Source organism: Salmo trutta, chromosome 22 (assembly GCF_901001165.1).
Source record: "Salmo trutta chromosome 22, fSalTru1.1, whole genome shotgun sequence".
Classification (NCBI taxonomy): domain Eukaryota; kingdom Metazoa; phylum Chordata; class Actinopteri; order Salmoniformes; family Salmonidae; genus Salmo; species Salmo trutta.
The window spans coordinates 37929083-37944618 of NC_042978.1; the positions used below are offsets into that span (position 1 = coordinate 37929083).

Sequence of the window (15536 nt, forward strand, 5' to 3'; positions counted from 1 at the left end):
AGGTCTCCACCGTGCGCATTCCCCCTGAATATGCCGATTTGGCTCTCGCCTTCTGTAAAAGGAAGGCAACTCAATTACCACCTCATCGACAGGGGGATTGTGCGATAAATCTCCTGGTAAACGCCGCACTTCCCAGGAGTCACATGTATCCCCTCTCACAGGCGGAGACGGCGGCTATGGAAACATATGTCTCCGAATCCCTGCGTCAGAGGTACATTCGGTCCTCCACTTCACCCGCCTCCTCGAGTTTCGTTTTTGTGAAGAAGAAGGAGGGAGGTCTACGCCCGTGTACTGACTATCGAGGTCTGAACCAGATCACTGTTAGGTATAGTTACCCGCTACCGCTCATAGCCACAGCAATTGAGTCAATGCACGGGGCGCGCTTCTTCACCAAACTAGATCTCAGGAGCGCTTACAACCTGGTGCGTATCCGGGAGGGAGACGAGTGGAAGACAGATTTCAGTACCACCTCAGGGCATTATGAGTACCTCGTCATGCCGTACGGGTTGATGAATGCGCCATCAGTCTTCCAAGCCTTTGTAGATGAGATTTTCAGGGACCTGCATGGGCAGGGTGTAGTGGTGTATATTGATGACATTCTGATATACTTCGCTACATGCTCTGAGCATGTGTCCCTGGTGCGCAGGGTGCTTGGTCGCCTGTTGGAGCATGACCTGTACGCCAAGGCTGAGAAATGCCTGTTCTTCCAGCAGTCTGTCTCCTTCCTAGGGTACCGCATTTCCACCTCAGTGATGGAGATGGAGAGTGACCGCATTTCAGCTGTGCGTAATTGGCCGACTCCCACCATGGTAAAGGAGGTGCAGCGCTTCTTAGGGTTTACCAACTACTATCAGAGGTTTATCTGGGGTTTTGGTCAGGTAGCGGCTCCCATTACCTCACTGCTGAAGGGGGGCCTGGTACGTTTGCAGTGGTCGGCTGAGGCGGACTGGGCTTTTGGTCACCTGAGGGCTCTGTTTACCTCGGCTACCGTGCTGGCCCATCCAGATCCCTCTTTGGCGTTCATAGTGGAAGTGGACGCGTCCGAGGCTGGGATAGGAGCTGTGCTCTCTCAGCGCTTGGGTACGCCACCGAGCAAAACTATGATGTGGGGGACCAAGAGCTGTTGGCTGTCGTCAAGGCCTTGAAGGCATGGAGACATTGGCTTGAGGGGGCTAAACACCCTTTTCTCATCTGGACTGACCACCAGGCAAGGTGGACCATGTTTTTCACCCGTTTTGTGTTCACCCTTTCCTACAGACCAGGCTCCCAGAACGTGAAGGCAGACGAATTGTCCCGGCTGTATGATACAGAGGAGCGGCCCATGGATCCCACTCCCATACTCCCCACCTCCTGCCTGGTGGCGCCGGTAGTGTGGGAGCTGGACGCGGACATTGAGCAGGTGTTACGTGCAGAGCACGCTCCCGTCCAGTGTCCCACTGGGTGTCTGTACGTCCTGTCGCTGTTCGTGACCGGTTGATCTTTTGGGCCCACACGTCACCCTCCTCTGGTCATCCTGGGATTGGTCAGACAGTGCGCTGACAGAGTTCAGTGTGTCAAATCGGAGGGCCTGTTGTCCTGACCTCTGGCAGTCTCTATGGGGGTGCCACAGGGGTCAATTTTCGGGCCAACTCTTTTCTCTGTATATATCAATGATGTCATTCTTGCTGCTGGTGATTCTCTGATCCACTTCTACTCAGACAACACCATTCTGTATACATTTGGCCCTTCTTTGGACACTGTGTTAACAAACCTCCAAACGAGCTTCAATGCTATACAACACTCCTTCTGTGGCCTCCAACTGCTTTTAAATGCTAGTAAAACTAAATGCATGCTCTTCTACCGATTGCTGCCCGCACCTGCCTGCCCGACTAGCATCACTACTCTGGACGGTCCTGACTTAGAATATGTGGACAACTACAAATACCTAGGTGTCTGGTTAGACTCTCCTTCCAGACTCACATTAAGCATCTCCAATCCAAAATTAAATCTTGATTCGGCTTCCTATTTCGCAACAAAGCATCCTTCACTCATGCTGCCAAACATACCTTCGTAAAACTAACTATCCTACCGATCCTTGACTTCCGCGATGTCATTGACAAAATAGCATCCAACACTCTACTCAGCAAATTGGATGCAGTCTATCACAGTGCCATCCGTTTTGTCACCAAAGCCCCATATACTACCCATCACTGCGACCTGTATGCTCTCGTTGGCTGGCCCTCACTTCATATTCGTCACCAAACCCACTGGCTCCAGGTCATCTATAAGTCGTTGCTAGGAAAATCCCCGCCTTATCTCAGCTCACTGGTCACCATAGCAGCACCCACCCGCAGCATGCGCTCCAGCAGGTATATTTCACTGGTCACCCCCAAAGCCAATTCCTACTTTGGCCGCCTTTCCTTCCAGTTCTCTGCTGCCAATGACTGGAACAAATTGCAAAAATCACTGAAGCTGGAGACTCATATCTCCCTCTATAACTTTAAGCACCAGCTGTCAGAGCAGCTCACAGATCACTGCACCTGTAAATAGCCCATCTGTAAATAGCTCCTTTGCACCCCAGTATCTCTACTTGCACATTCATCTTCTGCGCATCTGTCACTCCAGTGCTTAATTACTAAATCGTAATTATTTCGCCACTATGGCCTATTTATTGCCTTACCTCCCTTATCTTACCTTATTTGCACACACTGTATATAGCCTTTTCTATTGTGTTATTGACTGTATGTTTGTTTATTCCATGTGTAACTCAGTGTTGTTGTTTGTGTCGCACTGCTTTGCTTTATCTTGGCCAGGTCGCAGCTGTAAATGAGAACTTGTTCTCAACTAGCCTACCTGGTTAAATAAAGGTGAAATATATATTTTTTATAAATAAACAGGTGTGTGCCTTTCCAAATCATGTCCAAACAATTGAATTTACCACAGGTGGACTCCAATCAAGTTGTATAAACATCTCGAGACAATGGAGATGATTGTGGACCACAGGAAAAAGAGGACCGAGCACGCCCCAATTCTCATCGACAGGACTGCAGTTGAGCAGGTTGAGAGCTTCAAGTTCCTTGGTGTCCACATCACCAACAAACTAACATGGTCCAAGCACACCAAGACAGTCGTAAAGAGGGCACGACAAAACCTATTCCCCCTCAGGAGATTGAAAAGATTTGTCATGGGTCCTCAGATTCTCTAAAGGTTCTACAGCTGCACCATCAAGAGCATCCTGACCGGTTGCATCACTGCCTGGTACGGCAACTGCTCGGCCTACAGAGGGTAGTGCAAACCGCCCAGTACGCCACTGGGGCCAAACTTCCTGCTGTCCAGGACCTCTATACCAGGCGGTGTCAGAGGAAGGCCCTAAAAATTGTCAAAGACTCCAGCCACCCTAGTCATAGACTGTTCTCTTTGCTACTGCACGGCAATCGGTACCGGAGCGCGAAGTCTAGGTCCAAGGGGCTTCTAAACAGCTTCTACCCCCAAGCCATAAGACTCCTGATCACCTAATAAAATGGATACAAGACTATTTGCATTGCCCCCCTCCCTTTACACCGCTGCTATTCTCTGTTGTTATCATCTATGCATAGTCACTTTAGTAACTCTACTTACATGTACATATTACTTCAACTAACCGGTGCCCCCGCCCATTGACTCTGTACCGGTACCCCCCTAAATATAGTCTCGCTATTGTTATTTTACTGCTGCTCTTTAATTACTTGTTACTTTTATTTCTTATTCTTATCCGTATTTTTTAAAACTGCATTGTAGGTTAGGTGCTCATAAGGAAGCATTTCACTGTAAGGTTGTATTCGGCACATGTGACTCATAAACTTTGATTTGATTTGAAGAAAAAAAACTATACAGAAAGCCCTTTAATTACTGAAATAAGTAAATTAAATCAATTATCAGAATAGTCAGATTAACTGATCACGGACACGGTGGCGTAGCAGGAACTTCAGGATGATCAATGGAAACAAGATGCACCTGAGCTCAGTTTCGAGTCTCATAGAAAAGAGTCTGAATACTTATGTAAATAATATATTTATGTTTTTTCTTTTTGTATAAATTTGCTAACATTTATATAAACCTATTTTCGCTTTGTCATTATGGGGTATTGTGTTTAGATTGATGAGAATGTTTTTTAAAATAATTTTTGAATAATACTGTAATGTAGCAAAATGTGGAAAAAGACAAGGAGTGTGAATACTTTTTGAATGCATTGTACAATACAGTATCACTCAATTGTTTATATAAGACTTGTTGTGTATCCTGACTCACAATCAGCCTCCATCTCCACTGTAAAGAGACACTGTGGCACTTCAGCAGTTGACCGAACCCAGAAAACAAACAACCTGTTGTGATAACTATTGTAAAATTCATTGTGTCCGTAACATGTATATAGTATGTATAAGCTGGCAGTAGAAGCCTAAGTGTTGTTGTTCATTAGTTTACGCCAATTAGGGGAGGGTTGGTAGGGTTAGGGGAAAATTAATTTTAAAAAGATATGTGTGTATGTGTGTGTATATATATATATATATATAGTACCAGTCAAAGGTTTGGACACACCTACTCATTCAAGGGTTTTTCTTGATTTTTTACTATTTTCTACATTGTAGAATAATAGTGAAGACATCAAAACTATGAAATAACACATATGGAATCATGTAGTTACCAAAAAAGTGTTTGAAATGAATCAAAATATATTTTATATTTGAGATTCTTCAAAGTAGTCACCCTCTGCCTTGATGACAGCTTTGCACACTCTTGGCATTCTCTCAACCAGCTTCATGAGGTAGTCACCTGGAAGGCTTTTCCAACAGACTTGAAGGAGTTCCCACATATGCTGAGCACTTGTTGGCTGCTTTTCCTTCACTCTGCATTCCAACTCATTCCAAACCATCTCAATTGGGTTGAGGTCGGGTGATTGTGGAGGCCAGGTCTTCTGATGCAGCACTCCATCACTCTCCTTCTTGGTAAAATAGCCCTTACACAGCCTAGAGGTGTGTTTTGGGTCATTGTCCAGATGACGTATCGCTGCAGAATGCTGTGGTAGCCATGCTGTTTAAGCGTGCCTTGAATTCTAAATAAATCACAGACAGTGTCACCAGCAAAGCACCCCACACCATCACACCTCCTCCTCCATGCTTCACGGTGGGAACCAGACATGCGGAGATCATCTGTTCACCTACTCTGTGTCTCACAAAGACACGACGGATGGAACCAAAAATCTCTCATTTAGATGTCCATTGCTTGTGTTTCTTTGACTGACCTTCATGTTTTAAAGTAATGATGACTGTCGTTTCTCTTTGCTTATTTGAGCTGTTCTTGTCATAATATGCACATGGTCTTTTACCAACTAGGGCTATCTTCTACATAACCCCCCTACCTTGTCACAACACAACTGATTGGCTCAAATGCATTAAGAAGGAAAGAAATTCCACAAGTAAACTTTAACAAGGCACACCTGTTAATTGAAATGCATTATTCCAGGTGACTATCTCATGAACCTGGTTGAGAGAATGCCAAGAGTGCGCAAAGCTGTCAAGGCAAAGGGTGGCTACTTTGAAGAATGTCAAATATATTTTGATTTGTTTAACACTTTTTTGGTTACTACATGATTCCATGTGTTATTTCATAGTGTTGATGTCTTCACTATTATTTTACAATGTAGAAAATAGTGAAAATAAAGAAAAACCCAATCTGCAGTATTAATGCTGACCTGCCCCTTAAAATAAAACAAATAAAAAATAAAACAGACTTAAGGCCTGCCCACCCGATCTTGGTTCTATAGGCTCTAACACCTCAAGCGAGAATGTATAGCTCTAAATTCACATTGGACCTGTTTTCTATCCTGTGTTGTTTCTTTCATCCAGGAAACAATACATGGGAACAGAGAGGCTGATCTGCAACACAGAGATAAAGCAGAGGGAGGGGCCAGGTTTAGAAAGGAGACAGGTGCCTGTGAAACCCAAGGAAAGTAGGCAAACTTGGGAATTGGGACTCCTCGCAAACAGATAACTTTACAATTGTCACGACTGTTCGAATGATCAGACCAAAATGCAGCGTCGGTTTTGTTCCACATATTTATTGGACAGTGAAACTTAATGCGATACAAAATAAACTGGAGGAACAAAACAACAAACCGTGACCCAGGAGGAACAAACACACTCACAAAATATAATCACCCACAAAACGCAAGTGGGACAAACATCAACTTAAATATGGCCTCCAATTAGAGACAACAACAACAGGCTTCCTCTAATTGGAGGTCATGCCAAACAAAACCCAACCTAGAAATACAAAACTAGAAACTAAACATAGAAATACAAAAACGGACAAACACCGCCCGTCACGCCCTGACCTACTCCACCATAGAAAATAACAACTTACTATGGTCAGGACGTGACAACAATGTACGTCACCTTGCCAGGATTTAACAAGTCAGGTCTTTGGATTGCCAGTCAATCTGTGCCTTTATGGAAACTCATTTCACCACCGACTATGGACGGATGATGTTGCTATTTCAGATACAAAGTTTAGTAAAGTTTGATTTTGTATGACTAAAATGTAATCCCCCAGTGTGTTTTTTGTTGTGTTGAAAAGGATATTTTATCACCAGAGAATAAAGGGCTATCACATCTTAGTTCCTGACTGTGCATAAGAAATAAGGATGTCAACATGAAAGGGGATATGCCCCACAAACCCAGCAAGGAAACTCAAACCCAGGCTTATACAATGGGCAATTTCCAAGAATCGTGAATAAAGACAAGTGATGCTAACGCCTTGCTTTTTTCCCATTGTATTATTGTATGAGCTTGCGTTGCAATACGGTCCCATCCTGCTATAGACACCAGTACGAATCACAGTGTAGGGTCCCATAGTGAATGTCTGTGATGCAACAATATTGTTTTCATTATTAATGGTTGTCATAATATAACTCCACAAAAGTCCTATATTTTATTACCATACGTCCCCTTATACACTGAGTTATATTGATGTCACTTGTTAAATCCACTTCAGTCAGTGCAGATGAGGAGGACAGGTTAAAGAAGGATTTCTAAGCCTTGAGACAATTGAGAGATGGATTGTGTATGTGTGTCATTAAGGGTGAATGGGCGACACAAAACATTTGTCTTTGCATGGGGTATGGTAGTAGGTGCCAGGCACAACGGTTTGTGTCAAGAACTGCTATGCTGCTGGGGATTTCATGCTCAACAGTTTCCCGTGTGTGTCAAGAATGGTCCATCAACCAAAGGACATCCAGCAAACTTGACACAATTGTGGGAAGCATTGGAGTTCACATGGGCCAGCATCCCTGCGGAACGCTTTCAACACCTTGTAGAGTCCATGCCCCGATGAATTGAGGCTGTTCTGAGGGCAAAACTCAATATTGGGAAGGTGTTCCTAATGTTTCGTATACTCAGTGTAAATGTATCTGGGATTGAAATAACTGGAAAAGTCCTAAAAAGGGCATAACTTTAGAGGGTAACTATTGTTTTATGGTGATTTTATCATAAATCTTACGGCTGAAAGATGAGTGAGATTAACAAAAGGCTCACTAGATGGCAGGGTGGTGGTTAGAATAGAGAGAAATCCAATCTGCTCTCTGATAGGGCGTTATATATACGGTTCCAGTGGATCTCCAGATATGGGTGTGGGCGTGGTACTGTAGCTTTGATGATGATCATAAAGAGATACCACTCTGCTACTACTGCCTAGTGTTCCTGTATTCTCTCTGAATGGCCTCTGTTGGTTTCAACATGAAAGTATATACCAGGGGTACTCAACTCTTACCCTACGAGGTCCGGAGCCTGCCGGTTTTCTGTTCTACCTGATAATTAATTGCACACACCTGGTGACCTGGTGTCCCAGGTCTAAATCAGTCCCTGAATAAAGGGAAATAAGTAAAAAATGCAGTGGAATTGGCTTTGAGCTCCAGAGTTTAGTTTGAGGGGTCTATACCTTGTGCATAATTTCTTACTGTGCATTAGGGATCCAAATCAGTACTGTTTCCCATTGTACATGGTGGGAACCACGTCAATCAAAGCTTAATTCCTAAAACAACTGTAGGCAGCACATGTTCCTCCTGGGATGGTAGACAAAAGGACTGGTCCTCTGTGCACATCGTACTTCAGTGTTTGATGTATGCTTCTTTAATGGGTTGGCATTGTATTAGATCCAAGAATACACCTTTATTGTCCAATGTGAGTTATTTCCAACACATGGGTACCACACCAGGCTAAAGGTAGCATAAAATAAGCAGCAGAACAGAATCCCTGTAGCAGGTTAGGGGTTAAGTGCCTTGCTCAAGGGCATAACTGCAGCAGGTGGCACATGAGATTCTGATGTCAACTCTGGTTGCCAGCTCACTCCTGACAAATTCCCCCTTCAGCCAAGGGATTTGAACTGACAACACTCTGGTTACTGGCCCCGAGAGATGCTGAATTCATCTGATTGAAGTTTAAGTCAGAATACTCTTTCTTAGGAGTTATTGCATTAATGTGTGTACAAAATGCTTATTGGCATTTGATTAGGCTAATATGTAAAAGTGATAGAGTTCGAGCCGTATGACGAACAACACAGTAGGAACATATAGGAATTGGCTGCAGTCAGGTTGTGGTGTGGAGAGCTTCACAGTGGAGTACCCATAGGACCTTCTGAAATGTGTCAATTTATTGCAGGTAGTGTCAGAGGAAGTCCTGCCTCTGTTGATTGGGAGTGTAAGGAAAGTGAGTGGTGATTGAATTGTTGTCAAGGAATGTGGCGCTGGAAGTAAAGTGGGATGGGTTTGGAAGGGAATGTTCTATAACAGTCCCTGAGTCTGACCTCTTATCAATCTCTCAAATTATATTAGAAACATAAAAAAAAGAATGAATGCAAGGCATGTGTTTTAGTGAAGGGAAATTGGAACAGTTTTACACAATCAAACAAATACATATTCCAAACAATTTTATTCTTACTGTATAATCTGGGAAAAAAATGACAGAACACAGAGGGCTTACAATGACAGGTGCAATACTATACAACCACCATACAACTTTGAGGCAATGTTGTGGCAACATTCTGTGGTTGCTCTGTGTCTGCTGGGTTGCTCCTCTTGACTAACAAGGTCCCAATCTACTTAAATTATTAATTGTTGTTCATCTTTGTTTGTTACATTTCCAATTAATAATCAATAGTGGGTATTTCAGTTACTGTGCATGATGTACAATTTTGTAAACTTGTGTACAATCATATTGATTTAAATATGGAACATTTCACCTCATAACTACATGTCATGTTGGTACTTTTTATTGCATTTTGCTGACAGATCCCAATAAATGTCCTTAATTTGTCACTCATTAAGAACGGTGAAAACAGTTCACATAATAATGGGGGTGTTCAAAACAAATCTACTTATTCCAGACAAAAAAAATTCAACTCAGTATATTTGGTCAGATCAGTAGCTTTAGATTTTTTTTTTTTTTTTTTTATTTTTTTAAACACATCCCAACAGGTCTTAATAAAAACTATAATTTAGGCAGGGATATTTTGTAGATATGTTGGTGGAGTAAGAATGAAAAGCTTGTCTCTGCTGTAAACTGTGAAAGCAGAGAAGAATAACATACAAAACATCTCAAATTATGCATGTTTAAAGTATAGACATTAAAACTAGGTTTGAAGATTCAAGTGAAGATTCCACTATGATTTACCTTGAAAATGTGGCCTTGTTTGCGATGTCCGTTTTTGACCAGAAGAGAGAAACTGCTACTGTTAATTCAGAGAGCCATTACAGCCATACACACCATTGGACTCACAGCTACACCCTCAGATGTGCATGCAGTCTTAAAGTCTCCTTAGCCAGAGCCAGACATTCTTTTAGGAACCTGTTCTCTTGTAGTTCAATGATCAAGTCTTTTGAGCCAACGAGTTGTTTACACTTTTGACAGGTGTTGTCACAGGTGTCGTAGGGATTGGACCAAAACGCAGCGGGAACGTGTAAACTCATCTTCTTATTTTATTAAAGAAGGAAAACAAAAGAAACACGTATACAAAAACCAACAACTGACAATAAACAGTCCCGTCAGGTGCACAAACACAAAACAGGAAACAACTACCCACAAATCCCATAGAAAAAAAACACCCCTCTTAAATAGGACCTTCAATTAGAAGCAATGAGGAGCAGCTGCTTCCAATTGAAGGTCAACCCAATAAACATCACATAGACTGCGGTTGAAAATTAGCCGGCTGGCTAAAACCGGCACTTTTACTGAAACGTTGATTCATGTGCACTGTCCCTGTAAAAATAAAATAAACTCAATCAAATAGACATACTAGAACTAACATAGAAATAGACTAACATAGAACATAGCACAACAAACCCCCGAAACACTAAACAAACACCCCCTGCCACGCCCTGACCAAACTACAATAACAAACAACTTATTTTACTGGTCAGGACGTGACAGGTGTATATGTCAGTAAATTCATCCTCTTTCACTATGGTGAACATATCATAGCCACAAGAAGTAGGGGTGCTGAGAGTGCTGCCCTCTTTTTTGTTGAATTTTTTTTCTCTTAAAGGTAGTGCACTGGGCCTTTACTAGTCCTGTATTAGCGGACCCGTAGCTGTCTTTTATTTAACTAGGAAAGTCAGTTAAGAACACATTTTTATTTACAATGGCAGCCTAGGAACAGTGGGTTAACTGCCTTGTTCAGGGGCAGAACGACAGATTTTTACCTTGTCAGCTCGGGGATTTGATCGAAGCAACCTTTTGGTTACTGGCCCAACGCTCTAACCACTAGGCTACCTGCCGCCCCTGTCTAACATGGGACCATCTTATTTTTGGGGGGGGTTCTTTTTTCCCCACAAGTAGTGCACAGGGCCTTTACTAGCGGACCGATATAGCCATCTGTAGTGCCGGCAACACATTTTTTACCACCCCGCTGCACCGCCATCACCAAACATCTTTCCACGACTATGATCACAGGTTTCATGTTTTATGGCTTCACTGTCCATCTCCGACTCCAAATGAGAGGGGTCCGCTTATACTCGGGTCAGAAACAGCCATCCCTGCTACAAGAGCCAACCGCGACGTGAGACAGCTTTGCCGGTGATAGCCAGGTAACCTAGCTAGCCGGGGCTAGCCTGCTAACTTTAGCTCTAGGAAACAGTCAAATCCAACAAAAAAGGGTATATTAAGAACAGCACTAACACCGTGGTCCCGAAATAAATCATTTAATACAAACGTTTGAAACAGAATAAAATGTATACAGTACCAGTCAAAAGTTTGGACACACCTACTCAGTCAAGGGTTTTTCTTTATTTGTACTATTTTCTACATTGTAGAAAAATAGTGAAGACATCAAAACTATAAAATAACACATAGGGAATCATGTACTAACCAAAAAAGAAACAAATCAAAATATATTTTAGATTCTTCAATGTAGTCACCCTTTGCCTTGATGACAGCTTTGCACACTCTTGGCATTCTCTCAACCAGCTTCATGAGGTAATAACCTGGAATGCATTTCAATTAACAGGTGTGCCTTGTTAAAAGTTCATTTGTGGAATTTCTTTCCTTCTTAATGCGTTTAAGCCAATCAGTTGTGTTGTGACAAGGTAGGGGTGGTTTACAGAAGATAGCCCTATTTGGTAAAAGACCAAGTCCATATTATGGCAAGAACAGCTCGAATAAGTGAAGAGAAATGACAGTCCATCATTACTTTAAGACATGAAGGTCAATGTGGAACATTTCAAGAAATGAAAGTTTGTTCAAGTGCAGTCGCAAAAACCATCAAGCGCTATGATGAAACTGGCTCTCATTAGGACCACCAATGGAAAGAAAGATGCAGGGTTACCTCTGCTGCAGAGGATACGTTCATTAGAGTTAACTGCACCTCAGATTGGAGACCAAATAAATGCTTCACAGAGTTCAAGTAACAGACACATCTCAACATCAACTGTTCAGAGGAGACTGCGTGAATCAGGCCTCGTCAAATTGCTGCAAAGAAACCACTACTAAAGGACACCAATAATAAGAAGAGACTTGCTTGGGCCAAGAAACACGAGCAATGGTCATTAGACAGGTGGAAATCTGTCCTTTGGTCTGATGAGTCTAAATTTGAGATTTATGGTTCAAACCGCTGTGTCTTTGTGAGACGTAGAGTAGGTGAACGAATGATCTCTGCATGTGTGGTTCCCACCATGAAGCATGGAGGATGGGGTGTGAAGGTGCTTGGCTGGTGACACTGTCTGGGATTTATTTAGAATTCAAGGCACTCTTAACCAGCATGGCTACCACAGCATTCTACAGCGATATGCCATCCCATCTGGTTGGCACTTAGTGGAACTATCATTTGTTTTTTAACAGGACAATGACCCAAAACACACCTCCAGGCTATGTAAGGGCTATTTGACCAAGGAGAGTGATAGAGTGCTGCATCAGATGACTTGGCCTCCTCAATCACCAACTTTAACCCAATTGAGATGGTTTGGGATGAGATGGACCACAGAGTGAAGGAAAAGCCACCAACAAGTGCTCAGCATATGTGCGAACTCCTTCAAGGCTGTTGGAAAAGCATTCCTCATGAAGCTGGTTGAGAGGATGCCAAGAGTGTGCAAAGCTGTCATCAAGGCAAAGGGTGACTACTTTTAAGAATCTAAAATACATTTAGATTGTTAAACACTTTTTTGGTAACTACATGATTCCGTATGTGTTATTTCATAGTTTATGTCTTCACTATTATTCTACAATGTAGAAAATAGTAAAAATAAAGACAAAACCTTGAATGAGTAGGTGTGTCCAAACTTTTGACTGATACTGTTAGGTCTTAAAAATATAAAACAAATGTGTTTTAAAAAGTGTGAAGCGCTGTATTACCACTCCAAATGTTCTGCTTCCTACTTCCTGGTTACTTCCAAAAGCACCAGGCCATTGGCCTGGGAGGCTGGAACCCCTTCTCAAAACCCCATGTAGTTCTTCAGCACAAAAAAAAACCGGACACCCCAAAACTTCTCTGCTGCTGCTACTAGCAATTCAATCTTCTGGGATTTCCTTTCCATCTGTGTGGTACAATTAATGCCCATAGCAATAAACGGCAAGAAGCCAACCTTACTAAAGCACACATTTTTCGGGTCACTCTGTACTGGCCTACTACTCACAGGGATCCTCTCAGGCTCCCTCGCCCTTTGCCCACCATCATCTTCTTTCCTCACTGCCTCAGCATATGACACTTCCTGCACTGCTCTCACCCTGGAAACTTCCACCTGTCTCACACATATAGGACATTTCTGATCCCCAGCAACATGGCCACCCCCACAATTGAAACACTCAACGTTTTCCACCGAAACAACACACTCTTTTGTCCCATGCCCTCCTGCACACTTCTCACACCTCAGAATCTCCCTCCTCCTCCTGCTGCAACATGACCATCAACTATGCACCTGAACTGTAGTGGGTTCGGAACAAAAGCTCTCACGGGATAACTTATATACCCTAGCATGGCAGACAGGGTCTTCTCACGCTTGCCACTGGGTCTTTGTCACACCCAACGGTGTGCATCACCAACAAGGGGAAACTTCAACTTCAGTCGATCCACCTCAATGCCACCCCAGTTATCACTCTTCAGTGGCACTCTTCTCCGGAGAGCAATGCAGGACACAGCTTTCATCGCGAAATGCGTAGTACCATCTCCCTCCTGGCAGATGACACACAAAAAATCTACTCAAGTCCACTTCTGGTTACTTTGACCGAATTGACAGAACCCAAGTCCTTCTACACTCAGCCTGATACCACAAATGGGTCGGCCAAAATGCATGGATCCACTTTCTCCACGAATCGTACTCCTGCTGGGCCAGAGTCATTGGCAGGTAGTCTAGTGGTTAGAGCGTTGGACTAGTAACCGAAAGGTTGCAAGATCGACTCCCTGAGCTGACAAGGTAAAAATCTGCTGTTCTGCCCCTGAACAAGGCAGTTAACCCACTGTTCATAGGCTGTTATTGAAAATAAGAATTTGTTTTTAACTGCCCTGCCTAGTTAAATAAAGGTGAAATAAAAAAATTAAAATTAAAAAAAGTAACGTCACAGGGAAATGAAACTTTCTATAAAATCGATGGTTGATATAAAACACTATTTCAGAATAAAATATTGACTCAAGCTAGGGAGATGTAAGATGGCGGATGGCGAGAAAGCGATGCAGAAAGAAGGGTGTGCGGTTCAAACCCAAACTGACATCTGCGAAAACACAAGCTGAGTACTTTCTCCTTTGAGTCAAGTACAGGAAAGATAATTACATGTTATGCTCCTGAAAACCCTGAGCAGTTGACAGATAGTGAACTCTCAGAAAACCTGACAGAAGTGAAAAGGAAGAACCTGAGCCGTGAGGTGAAGGCTTCCAAGCCTTACACCAATGATCAGGAAAATCCCAGAGATTTTTTTTTAACCTTTATTTAACCAGGTAAGCTAGTTGAGAACAGGTTCTCATTTACAACTGCGACCTGGCCAAGATAAAGCAAACCAGTGCGACACAAACAACAACACAGAGTTACACATGGAATAAATAAGCGTACAGTCAATAACACAATAGAAAAAAAGAAAGTCTATATACAGTTTGTGCAAATGGCGTGAGGAGGTAGGCAATAAATAGGCCATAGTAGTGAAGTAATTACAATTTAGCAAATTAACACTGGAGTGATAAATGAGCAGATGATGATGTTTAAGTAGAGATACTGGTGTGCAAAAGATCAGAAAGTAAATAAAAACAATATGGGGATGAGGTAGGTAGATTGGAGGGGCTATTTACAGATGGGCTATGTACAGCTGCAGCGATCGGTTAGCTGCTGAGATAGCTGATGTTTAAAGTTAGTGAGGGAAATTTAAGTCTCCAGCTTCAGCGATTTTTGCAATTCGTTCCAGTCACTGGCAGCAAAAAACTGGAAGGAAAGGCAGCCAAAGGAGGGGCCTTGGGGATGACCAGTGTGATACACCTGCTGGAGCGCGTGCTACTGGTGGGTGTTGTTATCGTGACCAGTGAGCTGAGATAAGGCGGAGCTTTACCTAGCATAGACTTCAAGTGTAAAGGTCTATGGCTGAAAACCTATTCAGCCTAACAGGGTTGGAAGAGCTTTTATTGACCCCCAAATTCCCAGAATAATGTTTCCTGTTGTGCTCTGTTCTAATTCGATCCACTGCCACTCAATGGCTATTTATTCAGCTTCTGACTGTGTTCATCTTGGATGGCTCAGGGAGCTACTTTGGGACATAACAATAAATGCACGTATAGTATAGTATGTTTGGATTGTGTACTTGAGTTGCAATTGCTGTGATTTTAAACGGATGAGAGGTTGTATGATACGTACCATCTGCTAGTCCAGACCGCACAGTGAGGCAGAGCAGGCCCAGTAGACCGGCTAATCACTGGTGGCTAGTCCACCTGACAGCGGTATCCTGGGCTAGGAAGCCTAGCGCATCTAGACGTTGTCACAGTGCAGATACCAACCTCCGGCTTCCACCACACAGCGGGGCAGAAGAGGAGTCAGAAGACTCCGGTAGAATGGCCGTGGAGGA

The 15536-nt window shown here is 43.0% G+C and overlaps 1 protein-coding gene across 1 annotated transcript in view; it reads right to left on the bottom strand.

Annotated features, from left to right (window-relative positions):
• Window positions 1-15536, bottom strand: part of LOC115157900 (fibronectin type III domain-containing protein 7-like) — a 32753-nt gene that overhangs the window by 16000 nt on the left and 1217 nt on the right. The gene's annotated exons all lie outside the window — the stretch shown is intronic.